Source organism: Hippopotamus amphibius, chromosome 5, assembly GCF_030028045.1.
Source record: "Hippopotamus amphibius kiboko isolate mHipAmp2 chromosome 5, mHipAmp2.hap2, whole genome shotgun sequence".
Lineage (NCBI taxonomy): Eukaryota > Metazoa > Chordata > Mammalia > Artiodactyla > Hippopotamidae > Hippopotamus > Hippopotamus amphibius.
This window is the reverse complement of record NC_080190.1, coordinates 63,820,085-63,843,371: the sequence shown is the minus strand read 5'-3', so window position 1 is coordinate 63,843,371 and position 23,287 is coordinate 63,820,085. Positions and strand designations below refer to the sequence as shown.

The window sequence follows — 23,287 nt, the reverse complement described above, 5'->3', positions numbered from 1 at the left end:
GAAAATCTCACCCAGGTCAATGGGAAGTCCCTGAGCTGAAGCTGACAGTTTAAGGAATCCTGCTTTGTGTAGGAATGGACTGGTTCTTACATCCTGCTGGGCTCATTGGCTGGGAGTAGCCTAGGGGAAGCATGGCCTGACCCAAAAGCATTAGAGCCAAAAGTGTATCAACTGTCAATCAGCTATGCCCACTGCAGCAGAATCTCTTAAAGGGAGATTGAGTGGGGCACCTCCATGTCTACCACAGTCCACCTCTTTTTCTGCACAAATACATTTCTTCATGTATGTTTGGGAATTAGATTTGTCATGGTTCCTGTGGGCTTCTTTTCCTAAGGGGAAACTTAGAAGAGGAAGATTAGTGGGACAAGCTACAGTATCCCATAACTGCAGTTAATCTCAGGCCACAACTAGTATTCATCATTTCCCTCCTTCACTATTCATTCTGAGTTTCTCTTGCCCTCAGCTATTACATCCACAGGTCATTAGCATGAGTCAGGTAAGTGTAGTGCATTCAACTGAGTATATGCCCCAACTTTAGGAACGTATATTCTGGTAATATGTTCATGAGATGGACAATGTGAAAAGTTCCTTTAAGAACTAGCCAAGGAGGCGGCGGCACCGCGCGGGCCAGGAGCCGCGCGCCTCGGCCTAGCATGTCGGAAGCGGGTGAGGAGCAGCCCATGGAGACGACGGGCGCCACCGAGAACGGACACGAGGCCGCCCCCGAAGGCGAGCCGCCGGCCGGGACGGGGGCTGGCACCGGGAGTCGCGGCAGGCGCCGGAGGCGGGAGCGCGGCGCCCCAGACCGGCAGCCAGAACGGCGCCGAGGGCGACCAGATCAACGCCAGCAAGAACGAGGAGGACGCGGGAAAAATGTTCGTTGGTGGCCTGAGCTGGGATACCAGCAAAAAGGACCTAAAGGATTATTTTACCAAATTTGGAGAGGTCGTTGACTGTACAATAAAAATGGATCCCAATACTGGCCGGTCAAGAGGGTTTGGGTTTATCCTCTTCAAAGATGCAGCCAGTGTGGAGAAGGTTCTAGACCAGAAGGAGCACAGGCCGGATGGCCGTGTCATTGACCCCAAAAAAGCCATGGCCATGAAGAAAGACCCAGTAAAGAAAATTTTTGTCGGGGGTCTGAATCCTGAAGCCACTGAGGAGAAGATCAGGGAGTACTTCAGCGACTTTGAGGAGATTGAAGCCATTGAGCTGCCAGTGGATCCAAAGTCAAACAAAAGACGCGGCTTTGTTTTCATCACCTTTAAAGAAGAAGAACCTGTGAAGAAAGTTCTGGAGAAAAAGTTCCACACCATCAGTGGAAGTAAGTGTGAAATCAAGGTGGCTCAGCCCAAAGAGGTTTATCAACAGCAGCAGTATGGCTCTGGGAGCCGTGGGAATCGCAACCGAGGGAACCGAGGCAGCGGTGGTGGTGGCGGAAGTGGAGGAGGTCAGGGTAGTACAAATTACGGGAAGAGCCAGCGACGTGGTGGCCATCAGAATAGCTACAAGCCATACTGAGGCTTCGGCAGGAGTGCCCGACTGACCGTACACGCTTTGTTTGGATACTGAGTGAACACAATTATGTACCAAATTTAACTTGGCAAACTTTCTATGGCCTGTCCCATGTGCATCTTATTTAAAAATTTCCCCCTGGAAATCACTCTCCTGTTTAATATTTCCAGAGCTCTAGTTGTTTTAGGCAGTGTGTGGTGTCTCAAGAGGCCAGAGCGGCATTATGGGCTCATTTTTATTACCGGGTTACCCAGAACCAGGTTGGAGGGTCTGCTTCCTGCTGCCACTCTGCAGCCTGGACCTGTGGACCCTGGTTGTAAAGAGTAAATTGTATCTTAGGAAACCAGTGTCACCTTTTTTTCACCTTTTAATTTTATATTATTTGTGTCATACATTTCCTATAATGGAAGTGTTAATTTTACTGTACTTTTTGGTACCTTTCGGGAATCTAATGTATTGTAAGGTATTTTACACGTGTCCTGATTTTGCCACGACCTGGATATTGAAGCTATCCAAGCTTTTGAAATAAAAATTTAAAACCCCCCCCCAAAAAAAAAAAAAAAAAAAAAAGAACTAGCCAAGGGACTTCCTAGGTGGCGTAGTGGTTAAGAATCTGCCTGCCAATGCAGGAGACCCGAGTTTGAGCCCTGCTCCGGGAAGATTCCACATGCTTTGGAGCAACTAAGGCCATGCACCACAACTATTGGCCTGTGCTTTAGAGCCTGTGAGCCACAACTATTGAGCCCATGTGCTGCAACTACTGAAGCCCACGTGCCTAGAGCCCGTGCTCCACAGCAAGAGAAGCCACCGCAATGAGGAGCCCATGCACCACAATGAAGAGTAGCCCCCTCTTGCCACAACTAGAGAAAGCCCGTGTGCAGCAACCAAGACACAACACAGCCAATAAACAAATAAAATAAATTAATTAATTAATTTAAAAAAAACTAGCCAAGGATCCCATCTTACATGTATGTTTAAAAATTTGAATACTGCCCTCTTAATTTCCGAACAATTGTGGTACTGATCATCGTGAGCAAAACAGATGGGAAATCATGGGGAATGTGAAGAGGCCACTGCGGGTTTTTTTCTTGTTGTTGTTTTTTATTTTTTATTTTTTGTTTTTTTACTTAACACATGCCTATATATATATACTTTTCATTTTATTAATTTTTATTGGAGTGTGATTGCTTTACAATGCTGTGTTAGCCTCCACTGCACAACAAAATGAATCAGCCATACACGTACAGATATCCCCTCCCTTTTGGACTTCCCTCCCATTTAGGTTACCACAGTGCATTAGCTAGAGTTCCCTGTGCTACACTGTATGTTCCCATCACTTGTCTATTTTATACCGAGGTCACCGTGTTTTATTGGAAACACTTTTTGACTGACTACTAGGCATTTATTCTTTTTCAGTGATTCTAATATTATGTAATATATTTTACTATTAGAAGATTAAGTTTGCTCTATACAGGTAGATCGTATATATTTGGTAGAAGGGAAACAAATGACATGCCATACCTTTGTAGAAGGGTTATATTCTTTTGTATTTTTATTACTAACTCTGTTTAATAGGGCTGTGTATTTAAATTACTGAATTCCCTTACGCCACTTTCTTTAATTCTCTGGGTCTCAGTTCCTCACCCATAATCTATTATGGTATTTGTCACTACATCGTGCAAATTAATTAGGAATAGTATTTATTATAACTAAGTTTTAAAACATCTGTGAGGTCTAATTATTAATACCACTTAAGTGCCTGGAATTTGGGGGGCTCAAAACAAATATACTATAATCGTTTTCTTTTTAAGCAACTTAGCATTAGCCTTGCAACATGTTTTTGGGCAGCCTTCATAAATGGCAGAAGTTACTTAGAGGAAGATGAAAGCCACAGATTTTGACTAGCAAAATGCTAGTATAAAACATTTTCTTTGTACTATTGTGCAAATAATTTAAAAGTTAACAGTAATTGGAATTTGAGACTTCCCTGCTGGTCCAGTCGGGGAGACTCTGCGCTCCCAGTGCAGGGAGTCAGCCTGGGTTCGATTCCTGCTCGGAGAACTAGATCCCACGTGCATGCTGCAACTGAGAAGCCCACAAGCCACAACTAAACACGCCACAGCGAAGATCCTGCATGCCTCAACTAAGACCCGGTGCAGCCTAAACAAATAAGTAAATAAATATTTTTTAAAAAGTAATTGGAATTTCTCACACATATCACATGGGTATATTAGAATCATTAACACTTGCAACTGTTAAAAGCTATGCAAGATAAATTGTTCAGTATTTCAAAAGTAACCAAATACCTGAGAAGGGAATGTTCTTCTTTAGAGGAGAATTCTAGCTAATACTTGTAGAAGAAATCATAGAATTTTAAATTATGCAGCTCCTAATGAAATAATGGACCTAGGCAATGATTACCAATTGATGCTAAAACCATTAAAAGGAAGGTTGAGTGGAGAACTTTATGATGGATCCATCTACCTGAAAACACTTGAATCTACTGGTCAAAATTAACATCATTAAAAGTAAAACAGCCTTGGTAACCTGGTTGGCATCCTGGAACAGAAAAAGGGCATTCAGTAAAAAACTTAGGAAATCTCCATATTACTGAACCGAACTTGGATCTGCTGGCCCACCATGCAGCAAAGCCAATCTACTGACATCAGGTTGTGGTGAAGGAAAGTACAGTGTTATTTGCAGGGTGCCAAGCAAGGAGAAGGGGCACTTGATGTTCAAAAGACCCAAACCCTCCAATGACTTTCAGAGAAGAGTTTTTAAAGGCAACAATTGAGATGAGGATTGCAGCTCATGGACTTTCTTCTGATTGGTTGGTGGTGAGGTAAAAGGGTGATGTTTTGAGAATCTTAATCATCATCTTTCAGTTTCCAACCAGTCTGGGGTCTATGTGCTTGTACTCAGCATGTGGTCACCACTTTCCAGCTGAGTGGAGGTCTTAGTTTCTGCAGAACAACTGAAAGATAAGCATACATTGTCATGTACATCTCTTGAGGAAGAACTAGGACTCTATTTTATTGCTGAACTATTGCTCAAGCCATCTTGCTTAACTGCTTTTCCTTTATCACTTGCCTAATTAGTAACTGCTTAAGTGTGCTCTTTGAAATAACAGGAAGGCCTAGGAGACTAAAACCTTTTTCTACAAACAAGAAACAGGGACGTGGAGAGGCTTTTGTACCCTGGAAGTACTATAAACTTTAGTTAATAATAAGGTATTGGGACTCCCCTGGTAGTCCGGTGGTTAAGACTCTGTGCTCCCAATGGGGGGGGTCTGGGTTCAACCCTTGGTCGGGGAACTAGAACCCACATGCATGCAGCAACTAACAGTTCGCATGCCGCAACTAACAGTTCGCATGCTGCAACGAAGATCCTGCAGGTTGCAACGAAGATCCCATGTACTACAACTAAGACCTTGCACAGCCGAATAAATAAATATATAAATAAATTTAAAAAAATAAAGTATCAATATTAGTTCATTAATTGTAACAAATGTACCATACTAATGCAAGATGTTAATAATAGGTAAACTGTGGGAATGGAGGTGAGGTAAATACAGCAACTTTACTACCTGCTCAGTTTTTCTGTAGTTCTAAAGTTGTTCTTAAAAATAAAGTATAGTAACTTAAGCAATTAGAAACAACCAGATATTATGTTCCTCCTGTTGTAATGATATAGCAAGTACATAGAACCACCTACGAAGTATTCCTGACAAAAGGATTGGACCTGGAATCTAATCAGGCATCTAGATCAGATTACTAGCTTATAGGCAATGTGGTGGATAGATGACTACATTAAACAATACCACAAGGGTGCAATCAATCAAATTCCCGCTCACAACTACAGGAAGCCCATTTGCAGCAATGAAGACCCAATGCAGCTAAAAAAATACATAAATTTAAAAAAAAATACTATAAAAATACTTTATAAAAAAATTATTTTTAATTTTTTAGGTGTGATAATGACATGGTGGTTTTTTAAAAGTTTTTATCTGAGAGATACATATCTGAAGTATTTCAATTTAATGTGAAAAAATGGAAAATTGCATATTTTTTCCATACGGAAAAGGATAAAGTTAGATCCCTACCTCACAGTACAGTATACACAAAATAAATCCCAATTAGATTAAAGACCTAAAGGTAAAAACTTGCATCTTGCAAAAGTTATTGTAAACCACATGAAAAGACAAGCCATTTCTATGCACATACCCTATAAAAAACTGAGCACATATGTATTGCAGCATTTTTTATAATAGCAAAAATTGGAAACAACTATTCACTAATAGAAGAATGCAATCAGTGTGATTTATTCATTCTATAGAAATCTATACAGCATAAATATAACAACATAGATAAATTTCTAAAATATGATGTCAAAAAAGTAAATTGCAAAAGCTAATATAAAATATTATGCCAGTTATTTAGAGTTTAAAAACACACAAAATACTATGTGTTAATGGATACACATAAGGCAGAAGTATAAAAACAAACACGGATACTGTATGCTAACTCATACATATGGAATCTTAAAAAAAAATGGTACTGATGAACCCAGTGACAGGGCAAGAATAAAGAGGCAGATGTAGAGAACAGACTTGAGGACACAGGGTGGTGGGTGGAGGGGCAAAGGGGAAGCTGGGACGAAGTGAGAGAGTAGCATAGACATATATACACCACCAAATGTAAAATAGTTAGCTCGTGGGAAGTTGCTGCATAACGCAGGGAGATCAACTCGATGATGGGTGATGACTTAGAGAGCCAGGATAGGGAGGGTGGGAGGGAGTTGCAGGAGGGAGGGGATATGGAGATATATGTATAAATACAGCTGATTCACTTTGGTATACCTCAAAAACTGGCACAACAGTGTAAAGCAACTATATTCCAATAAAGAGCTTTAAACAAACAAACAAACAAACAAACATGGAAAGAACACTTAGCACCTTGAAGATAGTCATTATCATGAGAAGAAAGAAAAAGAGAAAGATGAAAAGGCAAGGTTTTAACTTATCAAGAGCTTTTCTTTTCTTTTCTTTCTTTCTTTCTTTCTTTCTTTCTTTCTTTCTTTCTTTTTCTTTCTTTTGGATTAAAAACATTTATTTGGTCATAATTCTGCAACTTGAGCAAGGCTGAGCAGTGATAGCTCCTCTTAGTTCCATGTAATTTTGACAATGGCAGCTTAACTGGGGCCTAATCACATGATTCCAACTGGGGTGGTTAGAAGGGCTTGGGTTGACCATCCATCTCTTTCTCTGTTTGGAATCTCTCTTCTTCTATTGCCTTTTTCTGTCCATGTGGCTTCTTTCTCTCATAGTGTATTTGACTTTTTTACGTCGTAGCTGATATCCAAGAAGGTAAAAATGGATACTGCAAAACTTCTTAAGACCTATGTCCATGAGTCACATAAAATAATTTCTGCCACATTTGGCTGATCAAAGCAAGTCAAAGAGCCAGCCTAACTGAAGGGGAGGAAAAAGAGACTCCCCTTTTACTGGGATGGGAGTAATCACTGATAGCCAACTTTGGAAACAATCGACCATAGAGCTTTTCGATTATTAAAAAAAAACCCAAAACTGAAGCAAATAAAGTAAAATCTTCACGGTAAATATATAGGTGTTAATTATACTATTTTTTGTATGTCTGATATATTCATAATGTAAAAAAATAAGAAGAAATGGCTAAAGTAAAAATGAAAGAACACATAGTCAACTATTTGCCATAAATCTGATTGACATCCTTAGCCAGATGACCCTGAAAAGTGATCCAGAATCATACAGTGTCTAGAATTCTTATGGAATGGGGTTCCCCACCTATCTTTTTTTCCAGCATGGCTTCTCAATTCAAATGATTCATGGGGATGGGCCTGGTATTACTATCATTATATATTATTATGCATTCCTCTCGATTCAGTAAAAAATTACTAAATGCTCACTAGATCCAAAATACTGTGCTAAGTTTCTAGCCTCTTCAAAACCTAATTTTTTTCTAAACTAGATAATAGTAACCAGTATCGACTGTAGGTGGTGAGCTAAATGGGTGTGAATCTCATGCAACAAACTGGGATGAACAAGATAAGATATAACACATTAGTTTTTGTTTTTTGTTTTTTAAATTTATTTATTTATTTTATTGGCTGTGTTGGGTCTTTTTTGCTGTGCATGGGCTTTCTTTTTAGTTGCGGTGAGTGGAGGCTAGCCTTCGTTGTGGTGCACGGGCTCCTCATTGCTGTGGCTTCTCTTGTTGCAGAGCACGGGCTCTGAGCACGTGGGCTTCAGTAGTTGCAGCACATGGGCTCAATAGTTGTGGCTCATGGGCTCAATAGTTGTGGCTCATGGGCTCTGAAGCGCAGGCTCAATAGTTGTGGCACATGGGCTTAGTTGCTCCGGAGCATGTGGGATCTTCCTGGAGCAGGGATCGAACCCATGTCCCCTGCATTGGCAGGCGGATTCTCAACCACTGCGCCACCGAGGAAGCCCCCTAGTTTTTAAAAATTAAAGATATAGCCCCAATTGAAAGCTGGTAGGAAATTTAGTCTTATTTTCTTTTTGGTGCCTCTTTTGTATTACCTTAGTAGCTAGCTTAGTAATTCACCCCTTACTGACTGCCTTCCTTTTCCTGTCTTACTTCCCCATTCCTTTACCCTTTTAAATAAACTACTTGCATTCGAATCTTCTTGTGTGTGCTCATAAGGGAACCCAAACAAAGGCAATTAAGCATTTGGGACATCCTCACCTCAACTCAATCTCTTTGTTTGTAAGAGTTATTTAATAATAATGGACTCAACTAACATATTTTTTAGCGTAGTAAACTTAACTTCCTTCCATAGAGTTGTTTACTCTAAGATGAGAATGATTTAACTTCCTTTACCAGCAATTAATTTAATTGTACTGAAATTTTAATGACACGTTTTCAACAATGCACATAGTATAAATATATATCATAACGTACACCAACAAGATGTTACAGTACTGACTCATGGGAACAATGATACATTTTATGGGTGTATCATACTTCACTAGGCTTGAGCTTCTATCTAAATGCTGGGGAAATCTATTTACTGGACAGCCGGAATGCTGGTCAGAATATATCAGAAGGAAGTTTCATAAAAATAAAAGAAATAACAAACATTAGGAACTCTGGGCACCTTACATGTTAGAAGGTTCTCTTCCCAATCCACCAAGTGGAGTGGTTCCCTTCCACCAGCTTTTTTTTTTTTTTTCCAGGTTGGCGTCTCAATTCAAATGACTTTGGATTCATGGGGATGTGCCCAGTATTAGTATATTATATTTCATTATACATTCCTCTCTTAATTCAATAGAAAATTACTAATGCTTACTATGTGCAAACTACTGTGTTAGGATTCCAGCCTCTTCAAAACGTAATTTCTGGGACTTCCCTGGTGGCACAGCAGTTAAGAATCCGATTGCCAATGCAGGGGACATGGGTTTAAGCCCTGGTCCAGGAAGATTCCACATGCCGCAGAGCAACTAAGCCCGTGAGCCACAACTACTGAGCCAGCATGCTGCAACTACTGAAGCCTGTGCTCCCTAGAGCCCATGCCCACAACAAGAGAAGCCACTACAATGACAAGTCCACACACCGCAACAAAGAGTAGCCCTGGCTCGCCACAACTAGAGAAAGCCCATGTGCAGCAATGAAGACCCAACACAGCCAATAAATAAAGTAAATTAATTAATTAATTATTTAAAAAAAGGACTGATTAAAATTTTTTTTTCACAGAAGGAAAAAATCAGTTTATTGAAATGTGACAATTCAGGGTTTCATCAATGGAGAAAGAACACAAGGTAACTGAGAATGTGAGCTTATTAGTCACAAAATTAGAAAAGTAACAGCAAGAAATGCATTATCTCTAATGAAATTTAAGGGATACAGTGGGTTATATAAAATCACAGAAATGTAAACATACATTGGCCAGATTGGTCAGAGTACTTCAGGATCGTGTATTTACACTTTTATGAAACTTGTGTACTAGTTCATGGTAAATAAAACTGCATTGCAAATATATTATTAAGATAATGTAAACATTATCCTTATCAAGGTCAGTAAGGGCTGCAGTTTTGGAGTATATATGATGTTAATATGTTGTGGGTTATAATTAATAGGAATTTCTTTGGAGGTTTTGCTCAGTTTGTGTATAAATTTTGCTTTCAGTCTTAAGGACTGAATTCAAGAAGAAAATGGACTCCTGTGAAAATATATGTGGACATATTTAGGAAAGTGCAAATGTTACATAAATGAACAAATTCCTGAAATAATTCACAACTTTTACCCTTTTGTAAGTATCCCAATAAGCCTCATTTTCTCAAATAAGTCTAGAATTCTCTTAAGATGACTGTTAGTAAGGAGCTTTATAATCGCCAATAAGACTGTTACAGACTTTGCAAAGACTCCAAATATGGCTCCATCAATGACTAAAGTAAAGTGCCTTTGTCTGCACAGCCAACACTATAATTTACACATGTAGCTGGATGAATACATTCAGGTACTTTAATGAGTAGTATCCAAGGTACAAGAATTTCTGAAGGTGCTGTTGGCTCTGTATATTTGCCCACAAATTTCTTTTTTTTACACTTTTGAAAGGATGGAATCAGGTACAAATAGCAGTTAGAAGAAGCAACAACTTAATTTCTTTCTAAGCTAAAGCATTTAGTCAGCAATAGTAGCTATATACAGGTTGTGAACCCAACCCTTGCTTATCCTATGTCTCCACAAGCACATTAAATATTTCTCTGCCAAGGAACTACTTCTTGACCAGGGGCTAGCAAATCGCCTCCTTTCCCCCCGCGGCTTACCATCACTGTGCCCCGCATAGGAAGAATCCAGGTTAGTTTCTCAGTGAGGAGTAGTGAACACATCTCCACAGCCTAGATACGGCTTTATTCTGAGGAGCAATTAAAGTACAGCCACATCCCTTGGGAAGCTGCCTTCCTGTCTCCTGAATTAGTTTAGGGATGGGAAATTGGAACTCAAAATTTTGCTCTAGCTAAGTCACATTAAAAAACTACTATTTTGCTGTGTTTTAATTTTTTAATTGTAAAAGTATATATAATCACGTAATGTATGCATGTGACTAAAAATTTTTAAACAGTACTGTAAGGTACAAAATAAAAATACAGATATTTCCACTTCTTGATTTATCAACTTTCAACAATATATATTGATTGTTAATTATGAGAGATACAAAATTTGGCACTCAAATTACGTCTCACTTTTCCTTATTTTCTCTTCCTTCAGTTTTAGTTGTTTTTTTCTAGTAGTTGCTGTCATAACATTAAATTAGGTCTTTCTTAATCTCTCAGTTTTAGTTTGAAAATTTTTTAATTTCACTAGGCTAATGCATTGTGGGATTGCTATCAACATCTAGAACAAGAGAGGTGCATTATCTAGTGTGTTTAAAATACAGCCAATAATTCTATGGAGTTGAAAACTATTAGCATTCTTTAACTAATGGAGCATTTAGTATCAAACTAATAAAGAATTAGCAATAGATTTATAGAATTTCTAGATTTTGAGAAAAAAATGTTTTACAACTTGTTATAAACTCAGACTCTATGAAATGTGAAATCTCATTTATATGAAAATGAATTTTAAAAATTTACCCAAGTCTTTATCACCATTTATAAGTCTCCTCAAGAACTCACTTTTATTAGAGAAGGAGCTAGAATTATTGTAATTCAGCTAGATTAAGTCCCTCTTTATAAACACATAGTTCTAATTAAATTTTCAAAATAAGAACTTACAGTAATAATATCAACAGCTTTAATTATGAATAGTACACAGTACTGCTTATCCCATATCAGGGTGCATTTGCTAAGCTCTTTGTCATGTGATAACCATAAAAAGTACCAATTTAGATCCTATGAGATAACATCTAAATTAAGATGAAGCAACAGAAATACAAGTGATTATTTAAGAAGGATCCTCAACTGCTTCTTGTTTTATCTACAGAGGAAAAAAAATTCTCTTGCAAGAGAGAGTTAGGGGAAGATTAGCCCAAAAGAAAATGAAAACCCTGAACTTTCTACACAGATAAAGGTGCAAAATAGATGTACTATATGCTATCAATTATTACACCTTTGCAATATGTCAAAAGACTATTCTAAGTAGGATTAGATAAAAAGAGAAAAAAAAAGTGGGAAATGATCCTCAGACAATGTTTATATATTGGTTAAATCAGAAACAATATTCTAGGAAGAAATTTCTTTTAACTGGCATGGAGTACTTTATAGTATAAATTCTTATTTTGTCAGAATTGTGTTTAGGATGAAGGAGAATAATAGTTATATCTATCTTGAATTTTGCAAATTGTTACTGTCCTAATACCATATCCTGAAAATTTCAGATCTCCTTTGTTTCCCTGTAAAAGCATATTTTTCAGTGCAAGCATCAAAATGCCACCGTTAGTTTTCTAAAAATAAAGTTCAGTCTTTTATCCTCCAAGGATTTTATATATTAGTATTAACTGGAGATTAAAGTAGCCACCTGAATTCTGTCAAGAATGTTGGTAGGCAGTATGCCAAGGGGAAAGGCACTCTGAGTTGGCGTTTCAAGCATAGCTAGGTTATTATTTCAGCTAGTTTTTTTTTTAAATTTTTTATTTTTTAACAATAAACTGCATATATTTAGAGTGTACAATTTGGTATCCCAATCTCCCAATTCATCCCCCCCAACCCCCTCCACTTTCCCCACTTGGTGTCCATATGTTTGTTCTCTACATCTGTGTCTCTATTTCTGCCTTGCAAACCGGTTGATTTGTACCATTTTTCTATACTCCACATATATGTGTTAATATACGATATTTGTTTTTCTGACTCACTTCACTCTGTATGACAGTCTCTAGGTCCATCCATGTCTCTACAAATGTCCCAGTTTCATTGCTTTTTACAGCTGAGTAATATTCCACTGTATGTATGCACCACATCTTCTTTATCCATTCATCTGTTGATGAACATTTAGGTTGCTTCCATATCCTGGCTATTGTAAATAGTGCTGCAATGAACATTGGAGTTCATGTGTCTTTTTGAATTATGGTGTTCTCTAGGTATATGCCCAGCAGTGGGATTGCTGGGTCATATGGTAGTTCTATTTTTAGTTTTGCAAGGAACCTCCATACTGTTCTCCATAGTGGCTGTATCAATTTACATTTCCACCAACAGTGCAGGAGAGTTCCCCTTTCTCCACACCCTCTCCAGCATTTACTGTTTGTAGATTTTCTGATGATGCCCATTCTAACCGGTGTGAGGTGATACCTCATTGTCATTTTGATTTGCATTTCTCTAATAATTAGTGATGTTGAGCAGCTTTTCATGTGCCTCTTGGCCATCCGTATGTTTTCTTTGGAGAAGTGCCTATTTAGGTCTTCTGCCCATTTTTTGATTGGGTTGTTTGTTTTTTTGATATTGAGCTGGATGAACTGTTTATATATTTTGGAGATTAATCCTTTGTTGATTCGTTGGCAAGTGTTTTCTCCCATTCTGAGGGTTGTCTATTCGTCTTGCTTATAGTTTCCTTTGCTGTGCAGAAGCTTTGAAGTTTCATTAGGTCCCACTTATTTATTTTTGTTTTTATTTCCATTATTCTAGGGGATGGATATCAGCTAGTTTTTAACCTCTCTGAGCCTTAGTTTCCTCCTCTGATAGTGAGGATATAATATTATTTGCCATCCTACTTCCCTGGGGAATTTTGAGGATCGGAATGAGATAATGTATCTGAAAATGCATTATCATCTATAAAACACTGTATAAGTACTTATTATTACCTCAATAGATATTCATGGAGAACCTAATAGAAGAATAACATATTAAGTAATACGAAAGCAGAGGAAAAGAAATGGATCTTGTCCTCCAGAAGAGACACCCTGCAACAATAACAAACAGCTAGGAGGAGGGAGAAGGGAAGAGGAGGAGAAAGGGAGGGGGAAGAGGAGGTGGAGGACAAAGGAGAAAGAGACATTGACCAACATATTTTATTGTTTTGCTCAGAGCCAGATTTGATAATGTCTTTTAGTCTTCAATACAGGCGTCCTAGAAAAGTAAAAAGGCATTGTGCCCTAACTTCTCAATGTTTTTCCCTCTGCTTTCATGGTGATTAAAGTTAATATTTCAAAGAAAGGTTAAATGTATAAATTATTTTATTTAACCTCACAAAACCCCACAAGGCAGATATTATTAATCTTCTTTTACAAATGAGGGACTCAAAATTCAAAAAGTTTAAAGTTATTGCTCCAAAGACTCACACCCAATAAATAACTGGCCCAGATCTTATAACTCCAAGTCCAATGCTTTGAATTTCCATTTACTGAAGCAATTTCTTCTAACATCTCTGGGTCTTCCAGAAAAATATTACTCCTAATCCTGCCTGAAAATTGACAGCTGTGTAATAGCCAAAACTGGAAACAAGCCAGTTGTTCACCACTGCACGAATGGACAAGCACAAAAGATGCTGAAAAGCCAAAGCCATATTGAGAGAGAAAAACAAAGCTGGAGGCATCACACTTTCTAACTTCAAACAATATTACAAAGCTATAGTAATCAAAACAGCATGATATTGGCATTAAAAACAGATACAAAGATCAATGGAACAGAGAGCCCAGAAATAGACTAGAAATAAACACATATATGGTCAATTAATTTTTGACAGAGGAGCCAAGAATATACAATGGGGAAAGGACTGTCTCTTCAATAAATGGTGCTGGGAATTAATTAAGATATTTCATATTATATTTTATACTTAGTGATGTTGTATAATTACTAGGCTAAAAATAATCTTTAGATTCACTAAAAATTAGTCAATCATTGCCGAGACCAGCTCGGGGACTCGAGGTGAGTGACGGGTGCCGCAAGCTTGAAGAAAACACAGACACAGACTGAAGAGAAAAGTGGGACCGGGGGGCTGAAGACCTCTCGGATCAAGAGCTCTGCTGACTCATCCCATGTTGCTTTTATTGAGTTCTTCGGCTAACATTCTCAGGTTACACCCATAAACAATCAAAGGCCTCACATGACTGCGGCAATTATCTTTGTTTGCCTCCTGGGTCCGAGTTGAGCATGTGTGGATTTGAGCTGGGCGTGGAGAGCAAAACAGCCCTGGGGGCAGGAGACCTCTCTCAGATATTAGGGGTCTGTGCCCCACCCCTGTTGGCCCCTCTGTGACTGTGCCTGTCTTTGGTTGTTCCTCCTCTGAGGAATCTTACCCGTCTCTGGCTAACCAGTCATCCTCCAGGGCCAAACAGGGTGATATAAGGAAGGCTCTATGCACCACCCCTGTTGGCCCCTCTGCGGCTGTGCCTGTCTTAGGTTGTTCCTCCTCTGAGGAATCTTACCCGTCTTTGGCTAACCAGCCATCCTTCAGGGCCAAACAGGGTGATATTAGTCTCCACGCCCCACACCCTCAGCTCCTCCACTGCTCAAGCAGGACATTCTGAATCCCATTGCTCGGCCCACATACTTTAACATTTTCAAGGTTTCAGAAAGGCTCCTAAATGTGTTCCCACAAATCATATACACACTGTGTTTATCAAGTGACTTTTTCTTTTTAGAATTAATTTTTCTAAAATAATGTAAGTACTGTAAAAAATAAAAATAAAAAATAAAAAAAAATAAATGGTGCTGGGAATACTGGACAGCCACACACAAAGAATAAAACTGGACCACTAGCTTATATCACAAAAATTAATTCAAAATGGATTAGAGACTTGAATGTAAGACCTGAAACCATAAAAATCCTAGAAGAAAACAGGCAATAGCACCTTGATATTAGTCTAGGTGATGGTTTTTATGGATTTGACATGAAAAGCAAAGGTAACAAAAGTAAAATAAGTGAGACTACATCAAACTGAAAAATTCCTGCACAGCAAAGGAAACCATCAACAAAATGAAAAGGCAACCTACTGAACGGGAGAAAATATTTGCAAATCATTTATCTAAGGGGTTAATATCCAAAATATATAAAGAACTCATGCAACTCAATAGCAAAAAAAAAAAAAAATCTAATTTAAAAAATGGGTAGAAGATCTGAACAGACTTTTTTCCAAAGAAGACATACAAATGGCCAATAGACACATGAAAAGATGCTCAACATCACTAATCATTATGGAAATTCAAATCAAAACCACAGTGAGCTATCACCTCATACCTGTTAGAACGGTGTTCTTAAAAAGATGAATAACAATAGCAGGGATATGGAGAAAAGAGGAGCCTGATTACAACTGTTAGTGGTAATGTAAATTGGTGAAACCACTGTGAAAAACAGTATGGAGTTTCCTGAAAAAATTAAAAATAGAACTACCATACAATCCAGCAATTCCACTTCTGGGTATTCATTAAGAAAGCAAAAGCACTAATTTGAAAAGGTATTTGCAAACCCATGTTCATTGCAGCATTATTTACAGTAGCTAAGATATGGAAACAACAGTGTTCATCGATGGATAAATGTATAAAGAAAATGTGGCAAATATGTTATTCAGCCATAGAAAAGTGAAATCTTGCCATTTGCAACAACATGGATAGACCTTGAGGGCATTATGCTAAATGAAATAAGTCAGAGAAAGACAAATACCATATGATCTCACGGATACAGAGAACAGTTGGAGGATGACAGAGACAGCAGGTGGGGGGATGAAATGGGTGGAAGGAGTCAAAAGGTACAAACCTCCAGTTATAAAATAAGTCATGGGGATGCAATGTACAGCATTGTGACTATAGTTAATAATACTATATTATATATTTAAAAGTTGCTGAGAGAGTAAATCCTAATAGCCCTCATCACAAGAAAAAAAGTTCTGTAACTATGTATGGTGATGCATGTTAACTAAACTTATTGTGGTGACAATTTCACAACATGTACAAATATCAAATTATTATGTTGTACACCTAAAACCAATATAATGTTGTATGTCAATTATACCTCAATTTAAAAAAATACACAAATGGACAAATTGAGATATAGCCATACAAGGAAAACTGTGTAGCAATAAAAAAGAAAGAACCATTGATATGCACAACATAGTTGTATCTCAGAATAATTATGCAGAGTGAAAAAAGCAGGCAAAAAAGAATATGTATGGTTTGATCCATTTACATAAAATTCTAGAAAATGCAAACTAATCTATAGTGATAGAAAGTAGATTCATGATTGCTTGGGGATGTGAGTAGAGGGAGGGCAGGATTACAAAGAGGTACAAAGAAATTTTGGGAGTGGACAGAAATGTTATTTTAACTGTGGTGATGAATACATGTATCTAAACTAATCAAATTGTACACTTTAAATATTAGCAGTTTAGTATATCAATAAATCAATAAAGCTGGGGATGGGGAGACAAGTAAAGAAAAATTTATTGTTTTAATTTCCTATAGAATGATCTGTGATTCTTTCAAAGAGCAGCCTATGTTTTCCATAATTTAAGAGTTCATTTAATTAGGTCAGTTTAATAATTTCTCAATTTTGACTGGTAAGTGGTTGTTACAACACTAACACCTTTATTTTAAAATCTTGACAATTTACAAAAAGCTGAGGAGAGTGTTATGATTCTTTCTCAGTAGGTGGCCTACCTGTCTCCAATATTTTTGTTTGCAGAATTTCTAAGAGGAATAAACTTTTCTCATTGTACCCAGCATTTATTAAGCTTTGGAGTTGCAAGAAATGGAGAATTACTCATAGACTATTTTAAAGAAAGAAAGTCTATTGTAAAGCTACACTTAGACTAAAATTGGAACTGGATTGCAAACTGGAACGTCATCAGGATCTGAGGCAACTCTAGGAATTAGCTGTCCTTTCGGTCTTTCTTGTGGGCAGCATGATCTTTTTTTTTTTTCTTTCTCTTTTATAGCACCTTTTTCTCTCTGCATGTCTACTCTATTCTCTTGCCTCTACCCAGTGTTTTATTCTGTCTTTTTATCTTGCTGTACCTAAAATATCTTCCATTTGCCCCTCCCGATCCACTCTTCAGCCTTATCCACAGTTCTCTCTTTCCCAGAAGCCTGGCCCGTACAGATTATATCAACAGAATGAGGTCAGTGCATTTATTCTCCTGGCTCCCTCTCTGCAAGGTCACTTTAGGCAGACTCTATCCCTCAACCACAGATCACCGCTCCTCTCACGATGACTCCGTCTACACAACTCTCCCCTTCCAACAGCTGCTTTCCTTTGCCCCTTCAGGTCTAGAGCCGGTAATAGCTCCCTTGCTACTTAGATTGGGTTCCTCCACTATCACTGTGGTTCCCCTACACCCTGACCACACATTTGTCATTAGTTCTTTTGTAGATAAAATCTTCTCAATTTATCCTCATTTGCACATGTCAACAGTATTTTGTTAGGACCCTGAGTTACATACTTGTTTCTCTGTTTTTTCCTTTTTTATCTCACGGCTTCTGCTTCAGTTCACCATGTTCTACCATGGCTCTAGTTCTGCCATTACCTCACATTCTCTGTATTTGCCAATTCTGATATTTGAGTGAGAAAACCTGAGACAATTGACTCAATTTGGACTTAGGGAGGTTGTTTTGTTTTGTTTTGTTTTGTTTTCATGCCAGGCTGTGTGGGAGGACAGCAGGCTAGTGTAAGGACTGGCAGCTCTTAGGGCAGATGCTTTTCTCTGGGCCACACACCTGGGGAGGGGAGGTAGGAAAGAGAAAAGTAACAAAGTTACAGATTGCTCTGTCATCAGGAACTATGGGTGAGATGATTTCTCATAGAAAGTACTTTGAGTATGGCAAGTACAATAGTTGACATGAAAAAAATTAAAGGTGAATAAAATATTCTTGTTATTCTTAACCGTGCTAATATTTGGTAATGTACTAATATCCATTTTCCTATGGCCTTATCACATTATGCTTGCTTGTTCTCATCATTTATGATGACCTTGGGGAATACAAGACGTGAGGTTGATTAAAATCACAGTCTCAACAAGATAGCATAGGTAGCTCAGAAGTATTAGAAATAATACAGGCTTTAAATCCAAATAAGCTTGGATCAAACCCCTAGAGCTGCTACTTATTTGCTTTATTACTCTAAACTCCCATTTCCTCATCTGTAAATTAAGTATACGTGTATCTACCTTACAGAGTTTTTATGCAGATTAATGAAAACATATCTAAAGCATAAAACATAGTACTAGATACTCAGTAAATGGTAGTTATTATGATCTTATATGCTTGTTTTAATTATTCACAGCAAAACTTTTGGCTTAATTTAGAAAAAAATTTTAAAGGGAGGGGAGAAGAAAAAAAGAAAGCAGTTTATTACTCCTTTCCCTATCTTGCCCTACTTAGCTGCAGGTACCTAAAATCTTCTAACTTCGTGAGTTCAGTCACACCGAATTTCAGTCAATCCACATCATGCCAAATAGCATATTGGAAATACCATTTCTGCCAGCAGATGAGTCTTAAACAAATCTTGCTTTGAAAACATATCCTATATACCTACTCTATGCTTTTTCCTCAATTCTCATTGTTTTGACAGTCTGTAGAATTTTTATTTTGATCGCTGATTTGAATTTTTCCCTTAGGATCAGTATCCTAACTTGAACCCTGGCCTGGCTGTCTGGGGATTAGAAAAAAAAATTAAAAAATCTGCTTAGTCTAGTGCTTGGCAGTCCCTTCTCCCTGGAGCTGACCCAACCTCTGTATCCCTAGCTGATGGCTAGGGACGTTCTACAAACTGGAAAGATCCTACTAACCCTACTTCTATCCTTATTTGACCAGAGCTAATGCGGCAAATAGGTTTCATACCAGGCAACAGAAATTTGCCGGTAGTCACTGCCTGGAGCACTGTGTTGAGCAGTAGAGGGCTCTTTCTGGTGGGAGAGAGAACCGTAACTGACAAAAAGAGTCTGCCTTGGGGGCTGTGTTGGGGAACACAGAAGAGTGAGGTTGGTGGTACCACACATCAGTCAGCCTTGGCTCAGAGATTCTTGCTGCTTGAGCCCCATACTAGGTTAGAGTCCTTATGCATTAATGCCCATCCATTAAGCCTCAGTTTTTCCACATGCTTTTGAACACTGTGATTTGGACTGAGGTTACCCTCATGGCTGTGGCCATTCCAGCTATTACGTGGCTGTGACTGACAATCATTGTTCTTCTCAAGGCAGAGTAGCCCACTCTATATAACCTCTCCTTTTAGACTTAGAGTGGCTGTAAGGCCTCTCACTGTTAGAAACCCTGGGTTACTTCACTATCATATGTGGTTCCCCTGCATTCCAGCTATCCCTTTACAAATGGTCTCTCCTCAAGTTATCCTATTTTGAGTGTGCCATCTGTTTCCTCTTGGTATCCTACTTAACACGAGTACTTACTATGTACTAGGCACTGAAAATACAACAGTAAACAAAGAGATTAAAATTCCCACTTTCTGGGAATTACATTCTAGCCAGTTTCAAGATGCCTTATAGTCAGGCCCGCATAAGTTCCAGCCTTGCCTGTCTGAAAGTTATATGCCTGTCTTGCCATTAGCCACGATTAAGGAAGTATACACCCATGCCTGCAAGTATATTTTTGTGTAAAACCCTATAATTAAGACCTCAGGAAACCCTAAGGCTAGGAACTCTCAGACTTCCTCAGATCTCTTGTGTGTTGCCTTCATTATTAAACAAATATTTATTAAGAGCTCAAGTGCTCAATACATGTAAGTTGCCTGTTACTGTGTTCTAGGCATGCTACAAGCTGAGAGGTGGGTGGTGGATAGGGAAAAGGAGGGTACAAAGATGAGTAGGATAGGTTGTGTGAGAAATAGACGCATAAACAATCACTGCACAATGTAAAAAGACTATAATAGAGGTTCGTGAGAAGTGCCGTGAGAGCATAGAGGAGAGAATGACAATTCATTTGGGAAATTGGGAAAGTCTTCTTGGAGGTACTGTTTGATTTGAGCTTGGATGGATAAGTAATACTCTGCCAGAAAGAGGAAAAGGGAAGGGTGTTTAGGGAGAGGAAAAGAGTTTTGAAAGGCATTGAAGGTGTGTCAGAAAATGACTAATAGTTTGCTTTGCAACACAGACTACCACATTGGGGATGGTGGCAAGGAATGACACTGGAATGAGACGTGAAAAGAGGATTAAGTGAGTTTCCCAAATCCTGAGATTGCCCCTTCCCATTCAACTTCTGGAATGTTAGTACCCAGTCAGAGAGACCCCATCAGAAACCTCTGACCAACCTCTCCACCTGTGGAAGTGCCCACTAGGCAACACGCCTCACTCATACACAGTAAACTTACCGTCAGATCTTTCAGTCCCTCACTCTTAAATATGGATGGACACTCAAGAATCACCAGAAAAGTGAAGAAACTCTATTAACAAGAAAGCCAGAGATAGACGCAGAGAAAATTGTCCTGGAGTACACAGAGAAAGCATAGAGAGCTGAAGAAAATATTTTTAAAAATTAGTTTCCTGAGATAAGATATTTCATTCATGAAAGCATTTAAAGAACAATAAATAACTGGTAAATTATGATATAATTAAAGATTTGAAGGAATTTCCTGGAAGAAATACAAGAAGTCAGAGATGAAGAATGGGAGAGAAGAGATAAGAAAATGGGAAAATCAATCCAGAGACTGTGAGAGAACAGAGAAAGTGGAGTGGAAGAAAGGATCAAATAAATAACAAAGTCACCAAAGCTATCCATCAAGTGTAACAATAATGACATTTCAGACTACAAGGACTTGAAAAAATTTATCTCCTTTATACTCTTTCTCAGGAGGCTACTGGAAGATACCCAAATGCAAAACTAACCCTCCCCCCCACCAAAAAAAAAAAAAAGAAGAAAAGAGATCTAGGAAACATTAATTCAATATAGAATGAAAGTGTAAAGAATCCAAAGGAAAACTGTGAAGGTGAATCTCAGGATGTCAGTTAGTAGGCCTAGAGATAACACCACACCCAAATTAGAGCAGGGCAGAGGGTTCTAGAAGAAATTACTCCAGGAGGGGAAAACAACAACAGATACAACAACAATGACCAGATATAGCGAGCATATTGAAAGGATGAAAATGTCAGCTTACCATTTTGGTCTTTCTCCCAGAAACATAAAACCCCGGCCTAACCATGAGAAGACTATCAGACAAATCCCAATTCGAAGACATTCTACAAGATCCTGGACCAGCACTCCTCAAAACTGTCAAGGTCATCAAAAACAGGGAAGTCTGAAAAACTGTCAGATGTAGGTCCAAAAGGAACCTAAGGAAACATGACTGCAAAGCAGAATGGCATCCTGGAACAGAAAAAGGAGAGTAGGTAAAAACTAAGGAAATCTGAATAAGTTATGAACTTTAGTTAACCTATCAACATTGGTTCATAAATTGTAACAATAATTAATTAATTGTAACAATAGTGTACCATACTAATGTAAGATGTTAATAATAAGAGAAACTGGATATAGTTTACGAGACCCCCTGTACTATCTTTGCACTTTTTTAATAAATCTAATACTGTTCTAAGCTTGTTTTTTTAAAGAGCTAATTGGGAGAAGTGAGAGGCTATCATTAACTTCAGGAAAGCCAAAAAATTGTATAAGGAAATGCTCTCATAGCATATCTCATGGCTCAGCAATTAATAATATTTATTTAATCCTGACAATGTAAACACTAGTTATTGACTTCATGAAATATAATTAAATTGAGTTTAGAAAGAGGAGAAGCAAATGTGTGGGTGTAGGTATGAGATTTCCAAATCATCTTCCATAGAAAGAAGTTAGTAAGTAATGTCTAAACTAGAAAACTCAAGAAATAATAGCATAAATATATTATTTAGGAACACGGATGAAGGCAAGTGCCAGTAGAAACAGTTTTTAAAAGTTGAAAATGGCTGCCTCTGGGTAGCCAGTTGCAGGGAAAATATTGCAAGAGGAGGGGCAGTGTCCTATCATTTTTTGCTACAATCATTTGAGCGTTACTGACCTTTAAATCTATGTTATGTATGATAATAATTTCATAAAAATAAAATTTTTTTAAAGAATGGAAAATATTTAGACTAAAATGGGGAGAGAATGATATTTCCTTGATGCTAATAGTCTAATAGTTAAACCTACGGTAGTTAATAAAAGGGAGCAAATGAGATGTCTTTCAAAAAAAAAAATGGATATTAACTTACCCTCTGAGAGACCACAGAAATAATACGTAGATAGATAGATATCTAAAAGATACAGAACACTTGATGTACTGACTAAGTGTACTAATATGGTTAAAAAAATTCAGTTAGAGTGTGGATAAGTCAGCTGCAGGAGTCTAGAAAATAGATGCTCTCAGAGACAGACAGTGGTGGTGCCCGTCTAAAGCCTGGCCAAATGAAAAGGTGCCCTGTAGCAAGTGCTCTATTTTGGAGATGATGTATAAACATTTGAAATATAACAAACTTCTTTTTCTGTGATTCCATGCTCACCCAGCAACCTTGTAATTATAATTTGGGTCCCTTATAAACTCCTAAATGAAGAGAAAGGATTACAAGGGTTAGTTTTCTTGACAATTATACTTTTCCTTGTGAGGTAAATAATCCAGTGTTCTTATTGTATATGCCAGTTTCTATGAACTAGGTTAATATCAGACAGCCCTCTGAGCGTCTTGACACTATTTTGTGGCTAACATATGAGGCCTCTGAGCCTTCAAAGCTGAAGGCCAGATCCTAGCCTGTGAATTCACTCAGGTGGTGCCCACATGTAGTGGTCAGTCAACCAGCTTTGTCTTGTCAATACCCTGACTTCTCTATGTACCACCATCTCCTTTGAACGTCCTCACTTATGTAAGAAGGGGTATTTTAA

At 38.1% G+C, this 23,287-nt stretch overlaps 1 pseudogene; it reads left to right on the top strand.

Annotated features, from left to right (window-relative positions):
- The first annotated feature begins 615 nt into the window (after positions 1-615).
- Positions 616-2,054, top strand: LOC130854606 (heterogeneous nuclear ribonucleoprotein A/B-like; annotated as a pseudogene).
- The last annotated feature ends 21,233 nt before the right edge of the window (positions 2,055-23,287 follow it).